At 38.5% G+C, this 16,643-nt stretch overlaps 1 protein-coding gene across 2 annotated transcripts in view; it reads left to right on the top strand.

The window, feature by feature from the left end:
• The window catches only part of MOB3B (MOB kinase activator 3B), a 99,021-nt gene that overhangs the window by 13,727 nt on the left and 68,651 nt on the right, over nt 1–16,643 (top strand). Inside the window, exon 2 of one of the 2 annotated variants that reach the window (XM_089488142.1) lies at nt 1,310–1,430. The exons of the other annotated variant lie outside the window; for it this stretch is intronic. The gene's annotated coding sequence lies outside the window, so the exon portion shown is untranslated. The remainder of the gene's footprint in view (nt 1–1,309; nt 1,431–16,643) is intronic. 2 annotated transcript variants of the gene reach the window in all.

Here is a 16,643-nt window from a genome sequence, read left to right as displayed (position 1 = left end):
ACTAGCAGAACCCTGCCTATTTGCATCATACTATTTTTTTCACCAAAGCTAGAAAATTCAATATGTATTTCTCCCCTTCTCTAGCAGTAAATACACAGTAATAATAAATGAGTAAGCAAAGGGACATTGTAGTACCTTTGAGACTAACTGTGTGAAAGAAGTTGTAGCATAAGCTTTCGTAGACTTGGTCTATTTCCTCAGATGCCAGTCTTTCATAGACCCAAGTCTACAACTTCTTTCGCACAATTGGTCCCAAAGGTGCTACAAAGTCCCTTTGCATACTGATATTCCAGACTAACATGGATTTGTCTCTGAGGGGCTGTACAGACTGGCATTATATGCTGGCATGGGAGTGATGTGGGGGCATGCAGCAGGCAGCATCATGGTTCTTCTTCGGTGCAATGCTTACAAGCGCTGTGCCGAAGAAGTGGTAAAAAGTTGCTACCATGGCAGCTAGAGCGCCCTTTCCACAGCACAAAAAGGAGCTGCTTTTTGCGGCTTCTTTTTGCACTGCAGAAAGGCCAGATACGGGCCGCAGCATGTGGTTGCCAAGACTCCGATCCGGCGAGGAAAGGGGTGGCACAGAGCTGCCCCTTAGGGGCCATCTATCGAGCCTATGAGTGAGTAAATAAGTAACAATTTGTGGTTTCATTGTTGGACTATGACATGGAGACCAGGGTTCGAATTACCACTCAGTCATGAATGGCCACTGGACAGCCGTGGACAAGTCACACTCACTCAGCCTCAGAGGAAGGCATTGGCAACTCCCTTCTGAAAAAATCTTGCCAAGGATAGGTTCACCTTAGGGTCATCATAAGTTGGAAACAACTTAAATGCACACAACGGCAAAAACAACACAAAGTTAGCTGCTTAAGGCAATTACCACATTGTGCCTAATGATAGAGCCAACTCTGCCAGCCAGTAGTAGGATCTCTGTAGCTATATATTGTCTTTAATGCAGATGTACTCAAACTTTTCACTCTTTACATCTACATGTGGATGTTGCGCCACCCCACTTGATGTTTATGTAGTGTGTATTCATATTCAACAATGTATATTCATATTGGAACATTTTTAAGACAATAACATCATTCAAATTAGAACAGTTTTATTTAAGTAAATTCAGTATTTAATTCAATGCATGTGTAAATTTTACATTTAAAAGTTTGGGAAGAGACGGGAGATCAGGGCATTCAAGTCTCAAGCAACTCTCGTGCCCCTTTTGGGGATTCTGTCCCACCATTTGAGAACCACTGCTTTAAAGTACATTGTAGTTGAGAGCCCTTTATGCCATCCTCTTCCCATTTAGATTCAAAGGCTGAGGAGGACTTGCCTACTGGGACAAAGAAAATGTGGCTACAGCATCTGGGATTTCTTTTCAAGCTGTCATAAATACAGTCCCCAACCGTGTGATGATTCTCAACGGGGCTGTAAGTAGAGTTATGTGGGACTTGAGGAATGGTGTAAGTGATGTAAATGGCCAAGTGGGTGTAAAGTGAAGAGTCTTGGAGGCGGTGTGATTTCAGTGTGTCTCTAAAACAACTGTCTGTAATTGTCTTGATAAAAATGGGATAAATCTAACAGTCCTTCCAAGGGTTGATTGCAGAGAAGAATTGGAGTTGATTAATAATAAGTCACCGATTTAGTCATTAGTCTGGTATTCTGGAATGTGGTGATAGCCTAAGGATGAAAGGAACAGGTTAATGGGAGTTCCTTTATTCAAAGCCTCTATCATGGTGGCTTCTTTATTTTGTGTTTTTACAGATCTGTTGGAACTTGAGTTGTCTCCCACTCTCTTTAAAATTAAGCAATAATACAAGAGAATGGGAAACATTCATTTAACTGTTATGAGGTGCACATACAGCATAATAGAATGGAAGCAATTCATCAGACTCCAAGTGTCAAAGAGGGAAAGCTGAATATTTGGAATTTATGGTTGTCTGAAGCCTAACATTTAATTTAATGATTGTAATAAACTTAGAATCTGAGAATAATTTCCATTCTTGATAAATTAATCAACTAAAGTTATTGATAATTAATCAATAGAGGACATTTTTAATCAGTAAGTGCAAAGTTTAACCAAATGTTTTTTTGCAGGCTGCTATAGTTATCTTGTATTGAAACTAAAAAGGAGTCAAAAGAGAAAAGAGTATTTTTAAAAATTATAATTTATATTATATTTGCTTCTGTATCTCAAATCAGTAAGTTTATAAAGGCTTTGATTATACAGGTTGAGTCCCCCTTATCTGGGATTCTGAAATACTCCAAAATCCAACATTCTCCACATGAGTGATTGAGTTAGTGACCCCTTTGCTTTCTGATGGTTCAGTGTACACAATCTTTGTTTCATGGACAAAACTATTTAAAAACATATTGTGTATAAAATTACTTTCAGGCTATTTATACAAGGCATATGAGAAACATAAACAAATTTTGTGTTTAAACTTGCGTCCCATCTCGAAGACATCTCATTATGTATATACAAATATTCCAAAATCCAAAAAAATCTGAAATTTAAAACACTTAACATCAAAATCATTTCAGATAAGGGAGATTCAGCCTGTGTCTAAAATGTATGTAATTACCTCTGATCAAGTCACAAATGATTTAGTCACTTGACAGCTGTTGTTCTGCCTCAAGACCCAAATCCAACACAGTGGTAGTGCTGCAGCCGCTTCAGAGCTACTGTAGCCCTTCGGAGCCAGTATTACCACAACTCCAAGAAATTCTGCCCTTCCTGTTCCCCTTTCACTATACAGTTCTTTGAGTTGATCTAAAACTGGCTTTGGAGGGCTACAGTAGGGAGACATCCCCCCACTCCCTGATGTGTTCTCCTCTTCCAGTGGAAGTCCAGTGTTGGGTTTTGTCCCAGTGTACAAGAGTGCTTTTCAGAGCTTCACAAGCAAAGTGCATGTATATGGGGAAATACATCCTTAAAGAGTACAATCAAATGCGGAATTTAGAAGCAGAGCTTAAGGCCAGAGCTGGGCAACTGTGGCAGTTGAAAGGGTGCAGTTTTAGCCTCCATGTCCTTATAGTGGGTTGCACTGTCCAAAACGAGCAGGACTTTGGCAAGCTTGGGCAATCAGATGATGTAACCCCTGGGTAGGGTTGCCAGATGGAAACTGGAGAGAGCTCCTTTACCTTTAATTATAGCAATAGCAAGTACATTTCTACACCGCTTATCAGTGCACTTCAGTATTCCTTAAACAGTTTACAATGTGTAAGCTAATTGTTTTTTGTGGGGTTTTCAGGTTATGTGGCCATGTTCTATAAGAGTTTATTCCTGATGTTTTGCCAGTATCTGTGGCTGGCATCTTCAGAGAAAGTATAGTTCTCTGAAGATACCAGCCATAGATGCTGGCAAGACTTCAGGAATAAACTCTTCTAGAACATGGCCACATAGCCCAAAAAAAACCACCAAAAAACTATGGATGCCGGCCATGAAAGCCTTCACCTTCACATTGTAAGCTAATTGCCCCCAACAGGCTGGGTACTCATTTTAGAGACCTCGGAAGGATGCAAGCCTGAGTCAAGTTTGAACCCTTGGTTGGTATTGAACTCACAACCTTATGTTTTTGTTTGTTTGTTTGTTTGTTTGTTTGTTTTTTGTAACTGGGTTATTTTATTGGTAGAATGAAATTGATACATGTTATTATAATAAATTGATAAAATATTGATTAAATTCACCTTACAATAATATATAAAAAAACTTTTACATTATATTCCCCATACATATAATATATCCCTTTATATTCCATTCTTTACTACTTTATCTAACTTTAATTCATATTTCTTTTCATCATATATTTTTCATAATTTCCCCCTTCCCCAAGTGCTCCCCATCACCCGAGCCTGTCTTCTTATTACTCTATCTCCAGAATTGTAACTCTTCCTCTGGTGGTAAAACACCTCCTTCTTTTCCTAAAACTTTTTGTACAAATGTTTTCCATATTGCTTCGAAATCATTTCTCTTGATTATTCCTCTTCTAAACTTAATTTCACTAGTTAACTTATCATTAATTGCTATTTGCCAAATCTCTCTATACCAATCTTGTATTTGTAAATCTCCCTGGTCTTTCCACTTTTTTGCTATCATTAATCTCGCCGCTGTTAATAAATTTGTAATTAGATCCTTTATAACTTGGGTGCAGTTAATTTTATCATATAAAGATAATAACGCTATCTTTGGACTAAATTCTAAATCAATTTTTGTTATTTCTTTTATCTCCTCAAATACAATTTGCCAGAATTTCCTTACGGTTCTACAACCCCACCACATATGCATATAAGTGCCTATCTCTTGACACCCTCTCCAACATAACCTTGAATAATTCTTATTTATATGACTTAACCTTACAGGCGTTAAATACCATTTCCAAATTATTTTGTAATAGTTCGCTTTTATTCGTATAGAATAAAATTTTAAATGGCGTTGATTCCAAATTTTCCCCCATTCGTGGTCATTTATTTTTTGTACCAAATCATCCTCCCATGTTGTCTTTAAATAATCTTCTTTCTCATTATATTTTAATAGTAATTTATATATTTCACTTGTGACCCCTTTCAAAGTTTCATTCGCCTCTATACTTTCTCTTTGCCTAATCAACTGTTCAAATTTTGTGTATTCTCTAATCTCTCCTATATTTTTCTCATACTTCTTTGTCCATTGTTCCAACTGAATACAATTATACCAAGTTAATTTTGATCCTTGCAATTTCTCCTTTATTTTCCCTTTCTCCCTCATAGTCTTCATCCATTCTTTTATCCTATATATTTCTTGACCTTTTACTAATTTCCCTACTTCTTCCTTTAAATTTACTGGAAAAATTTTTAGCATTATAACTGGTGTTAAAGGTGAAATAGCTGGCATTAGTTTTTCTTTATTTTTTTTTCCAAATTTCTAATATATTCTTTAAAAAGGGGTTTTCTATTTCCTTCATTTCTTTCATAGTAAGTTCTTTAAAAAATATATTTTCCAATTTTTCCTCTATTCCTGTTGTTTCCATCTCTAACCAATCTAATTCCCCTTTCTCTATGATTCCATCTATAATATATCTTATTTGGTTTGCATTATAGTACAATTTTAAATTTGGGAGACCCAAACCTCCTTCTTTTTGGGGTTTATACCAATATCTTTTATTAATCCTTGCTTTTTTATTCCCATTACAATAGTTATTCACTAATACTTGCCAATTTTTAATTTCAACCTCTGATATTTGTATTGGCAACATCCTAAACAAAAAATTAATCTTAGGCAGAATTTTCATTTTTATTAATGCGATTCTACCGAACCATGATAATTTTATATTTTTATATTCTTCTAATTTCCTTTTAATTTCTATTCTTAATTTTTTATAGTTCTGATCCTCTAATTTGTGACAACCTTATGTTTGTGAGTGAGTGGCCAAAGTACTGGCATTTAACCACTGTGCCATCAGAACTCCTAATTATTGTTTAGAAGAGGGAATTTTAGCAGTTGTTGCTTGTTACCTGTCTGTATGATATGCAACATCTGTTGAAATCCCTAATTCTACACACCTATTAAAGGTAAAGGAACCGTCTCCAGTTTTGAATCTGGCAACCCTACATCTAGATTTTTGGTTCTGTTTCGGGGGGGGGGGGGGGGGGATGGCGAGGCATTTTGAAGCAATTCACTGCTCCAGAAAGTCTTCAGACAGAAATTATTTAACTTTACCCGCTATCTTTTTACATTCCCCTCTCCCCATTTTTGGCTGTGGTTATGGGGAGTCAGGGGCTTTAGTTGCCCTGAAAGGAGGGCCATGTGCCATACTTTCTGCACCCCTGTTTGAGGGGAATATTCCACAAGCAATAGGATGTAGATTGGATGTTGCTTTCTGTACAGCTGTGTCGATGACAACTGTATACCAGCAAAAATGAGAGCAGTGAATTCTCCCACACAAGCAGACTAGAAGCTGTTTTAAGTTAATAATGTGAATGTTTTTTTGAACAAGTGTGAATGTTTTTTGGAACAACAGATGACAGGCAGATTCTTATTGGGTTATAGTATACTTTGCATCTAAATGGCCAATAAAATCACAGTGGCCATCTGTCCTTTTACTTTAGGGGAAGAACCTTTTGTTTCATAGCTTCGTCCCTTAAATGACCACTTCTTCCTTATTTTATTAGAATGCCTCCTAAGGATACAGCCTGCCTCTCCTTTAGACAATAATCTAAAAAAAAATATTATGTGGAAGGGAATGGTGCTTCAAGGGTTATGTCTGAAATCTTGTTACTGAGAAGGAGATTGGATTTTACTTCAATTTTTATTGTCTTTTTTCAGTGTATAGAATTTTTTTTATAAAGTAATGCCTGAAACCTTCAACAATAAACCAGAGAAGTCCATGTTTTGTGCCTTCTCTCATTTGTTAGTTTGTTTGGTGACTCTGGATATGCTAACATACACATTCCCTTAACATCCATGTGCAAATGAAGGATAACATTTTTTTTACCATACAAGGTTGCTGTAATGTAGCCTAGGCTTGTGGTCAGAGATGGTGGAATTGTTGTCTACATCATCAGGGGGACCAATTCAGAAAAAAACTTTTGTGTTATGGAGGAAAAATACTTGAAGAACTTTGAATGGTTTGAATCAGGAGTGAGCAACTGTTGGAAGGGAGGGAGATGCATAAGGTGCCAGGAAGATCTGGAGGCCTGTACCTACCCAGCAAAAGAAAATTTAAAATTTGAAGTTTGAGATGTGGGAACATTTCTTACATTTATCTTAAGCCCATCTAAGGTCTTTCTTACAACTGGGTCACTTTCTGATCACTTCTTGTTTTTAAAAAGTTCTCTCCTTGCCCTAAAATGGCCCAATGGAGGCATCAAAACATGGTGAAAATGCCCCTGGAGGTTATTTGGAAACAAATAAATCTTTGACCCCTGGGGAGTCAGAAGAATGCCCCTGGGAGGCATGTGCAGCCTGTGAGCTACACTTTGGCTCTTGTGTGTTATGTGCCTTCAAGTCATTTCCTACTTATGGTGATCCTACGGCAACTCTGTCACAGGGTTTTCTTGGCAAGTTCCCTCAGAGGATTGCCATTGCTCTCCTGAGACTGAGAGAGTGTGACTTGCCCAACGTCACCCAGTAGGTTTACATGACCGAGCCAGGATTCGAACCCTGCTTTCCAGAGTCATAGTCCAGCTCTCAAACACCACACTGGCTCAGCTATACTTTGCCTACCACTGATTTAAATGCTCCCAAATGCTAATGAGTATTACCGTTACAATAAATGATACAGATATTATTTTTCTTGAGGAACAAAAATAATACATGATAAAGACATTATCTGTGCTTTTTCTCCAAGTTTTATCTAATAGCCAATCTGCACATTATAGATAGGTAAGAAAACTTTAACAGTTACCTTTCTTCTAAGGAAAAACAACTTCACAAGGGGTGCTTGACCATTCCCTTGTCAACTATTTTTTTTGTTACAAAACGTAAGGCACTTTTGAAATGGCACATGGCAGGACATAGCTGAGAAGAAGTTACAGTGGAAGAGGAGCCAATGGAGAAAGGACCAAGCACAGCTTTGGCACCTCTCTGCCCAAGATTGGCCCCTTAGAAAGATCATTTCCTTGAGGAAAAAAGGAGGCACTGAATTCTTTTTGCATGAAGTCTGTATTGTATAGAGTCTTTAAAAAGTGTGATCCCAAGGTGGACAAGTGACTGCCAGTTCTGATGTATTCTGTCCTTGTTGTGGAGAATGGATATATATAGATTATCCTCTCTCTATATAATACTAGGCTATTTTGACAAAATGACAAGTCTATGAATAATCAGATTGTAGGGTAGTGTTCTGAAGTGGGTTTGGAGACTTTCCCTGGGTGGAAAAAAAATTACATGAACTGTCACAGAAACCAAGCTCTGAAATTAGTTCATTGTAAAGGCTTTCTTTCTTTCTTTCTTTCTTTCTTTCTTTCTTTCTTTCTTTCTTTCTTTCTGTTCTTTACCACTGTGTTCTTTTGAAGTTACTGTGGAGTCCCTCGAACATTAAATTGTCATCCATTAAATAATTGAAGTTGTTGGTTATGATTTTAGATTTATCTTATCCCCATAGGAACTGCTAGAAAGCTGACTTGTGTGAAATGTGGAAATGCTACCTGCAACACCAGTGTCCCTGAAAATTATCCAGATAATAGTAAACCAAATATATATTTTAAAATCCTATCCAAGGGGAATTCACAGTTTTTTTAAAAAAATCTAAACATGATGTGTAAAAAGCAAAGTGAGATTTGCTTGAGTGTTGAGATACAACTTTTTTAACATATATGTTAGAGTTCTCTACATTGTTTACTTCAGGTTGCCTTAGTAAGTGTGGGGTACATATTACATATGTTTTTGAGTGTGTCTTTCCCCTTTAAATATTTTTTTTTAGTCTAAGAGGAATGATTCTAATAACATTGACTTAACACCAAATCCATCATGATGTATTTGGGCGTGTGTTTGAGAAAAAAGACGAAACATTAGTTTGGCAAAGTCCAGAGTGGGAGTTCTGTTTAACCAAATCTTAGAATACTCTCTAGAGCATTGCTGCTCAAAATGGTAGTCCATAGACCAGTGCTGGTCTGCAAGCTGTTGGATGCCAGATTGTGGAAAGTTGTGAGGGAAAAAGAAAGGGTTGTAGTCAACGTGTACAAATATAATGCTAGTCCCTGGCATACTGGGAAAGAAACCTTGCTATTCCCATACATTACTTAGCTTAAGAAGCACCGTTCTAGAGCTCCTGAGATTTAAAATTGCCATACCACAGACTGCCACAGCACTTAACTGTTGAATTCAGAGCATGCATGCGAATAGTCACTTGTTGACTTCTGGCAACCCCATGAATTAGATAGGCTTTTCTTAGGAAAGGAATACTCAGAGGTGGTTTTGCCAGTTCCTTCTTCTCAAATATAGTCTACAGCACCTGGTATTTGTTGGCTGTCTCCCACCCAAATATGAACATAGGCCCAATCTATTCTTTGCCAGTTTGCTATTTTAATGAGTTGTCTGTAGCCAAACCTTCTAATATACTGAGTACTTCATAACCCAAACATCAAACTGGGATTTGCGCTGAAGCTAGGGAAATCAACTCATTTGTTGCAGAAAAGGTTTCTGGCCATTGAGCCAGCATTTTTAGAATTTGACCTCAGTGGCGTTGAATTAAACATCTAAAATGTGTGGACAACTAACCAGCATAGCCAGTGATGAGGGACGATGGGAGTTGCAGTCCAGAAACATCATGAGGATTAGGAATGGCCAACCCAATCTAAAACATTGCCAGTGAGCAGAAGGGGAAAAATCCTGTGTCTGTAAGAGCAGTTTGATCTAGGGTAGCTACTTACACAAACCCCTCACCCCAAAGGAAAAAAAATGACTCCAATTTTAATTAAATTGCATGAGTTAATTTACAGATGCCAAATTGGAAATTACTTCTATCATTGAAACAGAATTTATACTGCATCTCACTTAAGTGGGGAAGGTTGTGACCAAGTGAGCTGTGTTTCTGCTGAGTCTGCAGTCTAGGTGCTCACTTTTGATAGATAGATTTAAAAAAAAATATGGATGCTGGCTGTGAAAGCCTTCGACTTCACAGTTGATAGATAGTTTCGAGGTTCCTAATGTCCATCCCTTTTAACCATTCTTTTTTGTTAAATAAGAGTTGGATTGGACAGCCTATCAAATGGGAGAAGCCTTCAAAAAGAGGACTATCCTCTGGGAGCTTTTCAAATAGAAGATAGTTCTCTGTAGAAAATCTCACACGGCCACTCTCACTTGACTCGAAGAAATCAGTAGGTTAAGCTTTTTATGGCACTGCTACATAAGCCTTCCCATCCACGGCAGGGCCAGCTCTACCATCTAACTGGGTGGGACAGCTGCCACAGGCAACATGCTGAGAGTCAGAAGAGTGGCAAGCCTTTGGAAGAAAGAATTGTGTCATTCAGCCCTTAGGTGTGACAAGTGATCTGTCCTTTTGCTTTTCTTTCAGGGTCCAGCTACCAGTTTAGTCAGTTTCTGGTTGCTGAATTGATATGGAGGGCACTATTTTTTTTTTTTTTTTGCCTCTTCTTTTCAGAATTTTGGGGAGGGCTTCCATGAGTGAAGGGCTTCCAGATAGTTTTTGTGGGTTTTTCGGGCTATGTGGCCATGTTCTAGCAGTTTTTTCCTGACGTTTCACCAGCATCTGTGGCTGGCATCTTCAGAGAAACGTCAGGAAGAAACTCTGCTAGAACATGGCCACATAGCCCGAAAAACCCACAAAAAACTATGGATGCTTCCAGATAGTTTTATCTCAACTGTCCATTTTTATTGGCTGAGTTCTACCTATGTCTCTCTGTGTGTTATTTGCTTTCAAGTTCTTTCCGACTTATGGTGACCCTAAGGACAACCTGTCATGGGGTTTTCTTGGCATGTTTCTATAGAGGAGGGGAAAGCACCCATATTCAGATGACAGAGTAAATGAACAACACATGGCACAAAGGTGATTTAGCTACTCTCAGGGCAAACAGGACTTGTTGGGCAGTGTGTACCAGTGTGATGTAGGGGTTTAAGCATTGGGGCATATCTACTAGTTCCCCTTCTTTTAAATGACAAAAAGTGGATTTCACCATAAAGACTTAAGAACTAAAGAATACTTTGGTATAAAGTACAGGTGTAGAAAAAGTGGTTTTGTTGGTTAAATTCTTAAGGAGCTAATCTGTTCCTGGTCTAGTAAATGGTGTTTGTACATGTTAAGAACTTAATCTAGTATAAATGTATTATTATCTTTCTCATAATCGACACAAGCCATTCCCTAAACAATGCATGTGCCTTCTCAATAGTTGTTATTTATTGCTGGTGGAAGGAGATGCCAGGTCATATAGACTTTGCTTGAATAATGGCTTTTATTGTTTCAGAATTCCCACAGCTTGGCATAATAGTTGCTCCTTTGCCCTTAACATATTCTCTACAGCTGTGAGGGGTTGTTTACTAATCTCAAATGAGCATGTAGAAATGCTAATGTAATGACATTAGAGCAACATGTAATGGTAGCAGTCAAAAGTACATTATTCTTATCTTTCTTGAAAGAATCCTCTCTCAGCTCACCCTCCCTCCACACTGAAGTAATCTGCCAGGGTACTTTATTCCTTCCATAATGGGTGTTTTTTGGATTGTTTTGATTGCAGTGTTACTAACTTTAACAGAATTTTATTCCTTTCAGTATACAAAGAATGTTATAGTCTCCCCTCCATATCCATGGATTCTGCATCCAGAGATTCAACCATCCACAGCTTGAAAATACCCCCTTATTTTTGCCATTTTATATAAGGGACATTATTTTACTACATAATTGTATATAATGGGATCTGAGCATCCATGGATTTTAATATCCACGGGGGAATCCTGGAACCAAATCCTATCAGATACTAAAGGCCCACTATACCAGATTTTCTGAAAAGTAAAGTCAACCTATGTTGGGTCCAAGGATGACCGGTGAATGCTGAAATTAATGGGGCTTATCCTTTCTGAGCCATTTCTCCACTCCACTACTTTCTGTGGATATTGCTCTGACTCCCACTCTGATTTCAGGAAAGGTTGAAAGCCTCAGTGGTCCCAATAAACAGATAACAGTTAATAAAGCCAGAAAAAATGAAGCCAAAGTTGACCACATTGTTCTAGGATTAGGCAAACCCTCCTCAAAGGGCAAAATAATATCTGTGTTCATTCACACATCTTCCAGTTTGCAAGCAGAGGAAGCAATCCAAGAACCTGATTATTGTTTTGATGACTTGGATGGGATATCTGACAATAGCTGCTGTCCTGCAGATTTTGAAAACAGACATGATCACAATACACTTGGGCTCATAGATCTGCTTTGGATTGCAATATTTCTCTCCCTAAAGCATGAAAGATGAAATCCAAAACCCTAGGTCTAACCTAGCCCCCAGAGACTCCCCATTTGGAATCCCCTGCTCCAAAATTTACTCCTTCCCAATTCACACACCCCAGTGCTGGGAGATTCCCCTATTTGCCTCAGGCTTTTCCAGCTAGGAAGGCTAGAGGCATGTCTGTGGGGGGATCCTGCAGTTATATCTGATTCGAGTGGATGAAACAATGCAGATTCTCTCTCTCTCTCTCTCTCTCTCTCTCTCTCTCTCTCTCAAACACACACACTATACACATTTTCCCAGTTACAAAAACCAGTGGTGCACAAGGGAGTGATCAATGATTGGAAAGGACTTCAGCTACTTCACATCCTTTCCATTGGGGGAAGATATGTGGTAGACGAAACCAGGCCAACTCATGTATTAGCTGAAGGACCAGTCATGCTTCTTTGGGGCTGAAGGTCTGATTTGCTGTGCAGCAAATAAAGTTCCCAGATTTTGGAACAGACTACAAAATGGTTTCTGGAGCAGGGGATTAGATTGGGCGATTTGCTGTATGTGTGGGCTTTAATAGGGGAAATTTCATGTATAATTAAAGCATATCAGAGTTGTTCATTGTCCCTGCTCCTTCTCCCACTGTAGAGGACACAGACTGGGTAAAATTGAACTTCTGGGATTGATGCCATCCCATCTAGTGTCATCCCATCTATGGAAGGCTTGGTAGTGGTGAGGTCATCCATTTCCCCACTCAAAAACTGTTCCTCACTTCCACCCTAAACCAATCAATCCTTTTTTTTTGGGGGGGGGGTATAATTCTGTTCAGGCCTTCACCTACTCATAGGTAGGACAGGTGTATGGGCATGTACATAAACCCTGTCCCCAAAGATCACTGCATGCTTAGCAACTTCCCACACCTTCATGCACTGAGCGCCTGAGTCTGTACTAGGCTTTGTAATAGTTTTCAACTGAATGTGGTTGCAAAACTTGTGTGATCTGGAACCCTTGTAAGCATGGGTTCCTGATCACAGGAGCTCTGTAAGTGTTCATTTGAACACAGTTACAGTACCCTATATGAGCCTTTGTGCTCAGTGTGCAAATATTTGAGAAGCTATCAGGTGTACCTTTTAGAGGTGATGCTTATGTGCTCCCATTTCTGCATCCCTAGTTTAGTCTTACACATAAGCAAGTAAACACATATAGAACTGACAGGGCAGTTATCTTAAAAAACCTATATGGGTGAGATTATACATATACATTAAAGTTGTTTTGGATTAGATTAGTTTCTATTACCAAATGTTTGAATCATATTTTGCTTTACCTTAGCATACGGGACATGTTATGTCAAGGTGGTGGTTCAGTTAAGTAATTCAGACATTATGAAGACATTAGGTCTTCATTATACATATGTGTACAAACTGACTTTTTCCCCTCTACCAAATTAAATGCCATGATTTCGGATGATGTTAAGAGTGCTGGCTATGTCTGACATAAGAAAGAACGGGTCCCAAAGAGGTATAACTTAGAAAAAAAGGTGAAAAAACTCTTACTGCTATAAGTATTCCAATAAGAGCCATTCAGTCATATTTTCATAAGAGAATATCAACTCATCAAGCTTTGGTATTGTCAAAGATACTACCATAGGCTTTGGAAAAAGATCTTGTAACTAGTTGGTCATCTTAATCCTTGGAAGGAAAGTCACACAACAGGATTTATTCTATACAAATAATTCAGAGATAAAGCTGATCCTTTCTGCTCAGCCCAAGGTAACTCTTGCAAAGTGGAATCAAAGTCAAGCAGCCTCTTACCTGCAGTGCACCCCTACTATTAAAAGAAACAGAAGTACAGTAACAGTAGAAAGCAAGAAAAGTGGCTAATCCCTGGGACTGGACAGGTTTGCGTCCAACTGACATAAACTATATCCGATATGTCAACCTGTAAGCTCCTCGAGACAGAGATGGGTTTTCTCTTTCATGAATCTCTCAAAGAAGCTTATATTTTAATGCTTCACAAAGCCAGGAAGAATAGAGAGCTAGCACTAGTTTTGTCACTAAATGCTAAGGATATATTAGAGATAAACACCATATCATGCCTAAGACCTGTGAACATACAAATTGCATGTTCTTGCAATTGTTGTGTGCCTTTAAGTTGTTTCTAACTTATGGCAACCCAAAGGCCTTTCTTGGCAAGATTTGTTCAGAGGGAGTTTGCCATTGTTTTCCTCTGAATAACATATGTTCTCACAGTTGTTGCTACTCAGCAAAAATATCCACTTTCTCTCTTTCTTTATTATTTATTTCTGGACTCATTGGCCTCTTGTCATTACAAATTCCAATATGGTCAAGGTTTTAATTTGGGAGAGGCAATCCATATTGGCATTATAGGGAAATGATACACTAATCCTAATTCTGATCAAAACAATTCTTTGCTTGATTCACAAATTCAGCTACATATAGGACTGATCATTACTGTAGTTTGAACAAATCTCACATCCTTGGGTTTAGATGCCACTAGGGACCTGTTTTCTGCATGGCAATTTAATTGGTGTCTGGAACTCCTTATTTATATGGGAATAGTGGTATCCAAAACTATTTCAACAATGGTACAGTTTAATTCAGATAGACATTTATATAATAGCAAGTGAGATTTAAACATGTGTTTGAAATGTGTAATGGTACTTGCAATTGTAGAATAACTTCAGTTGCATATATTGCATGCCTTGTGAACAGATAAATCTGGAATGTAGGACCAGCACTACTGAAAGCCATCCAACTCCAAGGTAGTGTTGAAACTGAAACTACCCAAAATATAAGTTACTACACTATATCTCTTAGCAGTGCCATTTCTTAGGATGTTGGAACTTGAGTGGATATGGAAGCACTTAACACAGTATGTTAAACTAAAAAAGTCATAGAATCATAGAATCACAGAGCTGGAAGAGACCACAAGGGCCATCCAGTCCAACCCCCTGCCATGCAGGAAATCCAAATCAAAGCATCCCCGACAGATGGCCATCCAGCCTCTGCTTAAAGACCTCCAAGGAAGGAGATTCCACTACACTCCAAGGGAGTGTGTTCCACTGTCGAACAGCCCTCACTGTCAGGAAGTTCCTCCTAATGTTGAGGTGGAATCTTTTTTCCTGTTCCGGACACACACACACACACACACACACACACCATGTAAAAGAAGGGTGCACTATATTATATTTCATACACAGTACTAATAACATACAGTATGATGTTCTTAGTAACTAATTGATTTTTATTGTTAATTGACTATAACATATTTTATGTTTTAAGATACTGTTATTGGTTATAGTAATATTCAAGTTAAATATAATGAGGTTTATTAAAATGTCAAAACATTTTAGGTGATCTCCTCATGTTCTTCCAACACTTTAATTTATTTGACTGTTACGTTCTTTGTATTGTTCAAAAATGTTATTGTAAATTTCAGTTAACTCTGCATCATTTTAAAAAGTGTTTCCCCCCATGCAGTATAATGAAGATCATAGTTTCCCATTGTACCTAGTGTATGAAAGGCCTCAGTAGTGAAGGTGTAACATAAAGGAACACATAATGGCTAATTTACATTAGAAAGAATAAACAGTAACATTAATAATTGGATTCGTATTGATTATATGGTTTGTGAGCATTGTCACTGGTTTCTTGTTAAGGGTATGACCTCAGATGCATGCAACATGCTGTCTTTGCACTCTTAATTTCAGTGGAGTTGGATACATCATTTAGTTGCAGTGGGCATTGGATTGGACCTTTTGACTAATAACTAAATTATAGTTTGTTCTTGAGCTACTGTTCAAGGCATCTTCTTCCACTCTGCTGTGTACCAGTGCTCACTGTTCCTTTCTCTTGCCCAAGAAACTGCCCAGCCAATGAGTGGTGGGAGCAGGGAGTGATAAATCTGTGTCCCTGTGCCAGGAGGTGGATAAATGGCTGACCCCAAATATACGGATTTGTTGCTCAATTGACTACCAATGCACAAAATCACTGCTGTATTTTCTTTCTCTTCTTGTATTGAGCCCATTGATTGCAGCATGTGTGGAATTTGGCTCCCAGTCATGCAAGTTTCCCAAGTTCAGTGAACTGTCAGGGAAACAGTAATTAGAATTTTTGTATCCACAATTTACATGGTGAGGAGGGAAAGATAAGCATTGCGTTTTCAAAGGAAAGTGTTGTGTCTGTTGGGGGTGGGGGGTGGGGAGTAGAATATCACAGCAGAAAAACCAGGGGATGATCTCACAGGGTTGGTTGACCACAGAATCCCATGAAAGTCAGATGATATTTCTCTCTTGTGTGTTTTTAAAAATCTTTTTGTGTGCACTGAAGGGGAAGAAAACACAAGAGAGAGGTTAAGAGGCTATTTTTCTAACCAGTTTTCATTTGCCATTTTCACAGCTCTAGGTTTACTTATATCCTTTGTGGTTTGTGGGCAGTAAAGAGCAGACTGATCCTTTGATGAAAGAGGTCAAGAATTTTCCATTTGAGCAGCTTTCAAAGGGTTCTTCAATGAGAAGATCAGTAACAGGAGCCAAGATCAGCAACAGTAACCAAGTTTTCCCCCTTGAAATAAAGCTTGTTTATTGCTGCCATTCCTTGCCTAAAAGACACAGTTGCTCTCCTTGAATTTATGCAGAGTGATGATTTACGCCCTCACCATGGCATTGCTTTCCCATGATGGTGGGATTGTATGCTCCTGTGAGGCAAGAGGCTATGCTGATGGCATCAGTGCTACTAGTAGGGTCTCCCATGTCAGGCTTT

The sequence above is a fragment of the Sceloporus occidentalis genome, unplaced genomic scaffold (genome assembly GCF_023333645.1).
Source record: "Sceloporus occidentalis isolate IW3139 unplaced genomic scaffold, rSceOcc1.0.p SCAF_1, whole genome shotgun sequence".
Classification (NCBI taxonomy): domain Eukaryota; kingdom Metazoa; phylum Chordata; class Lepidosauria; order Squamata; family Phrynosomatidae; genus Sceloporus; species Sceloporus occidentalis.
This window is presented reverse-complemented; position numbering and strand designations above follow the sequence as displayed.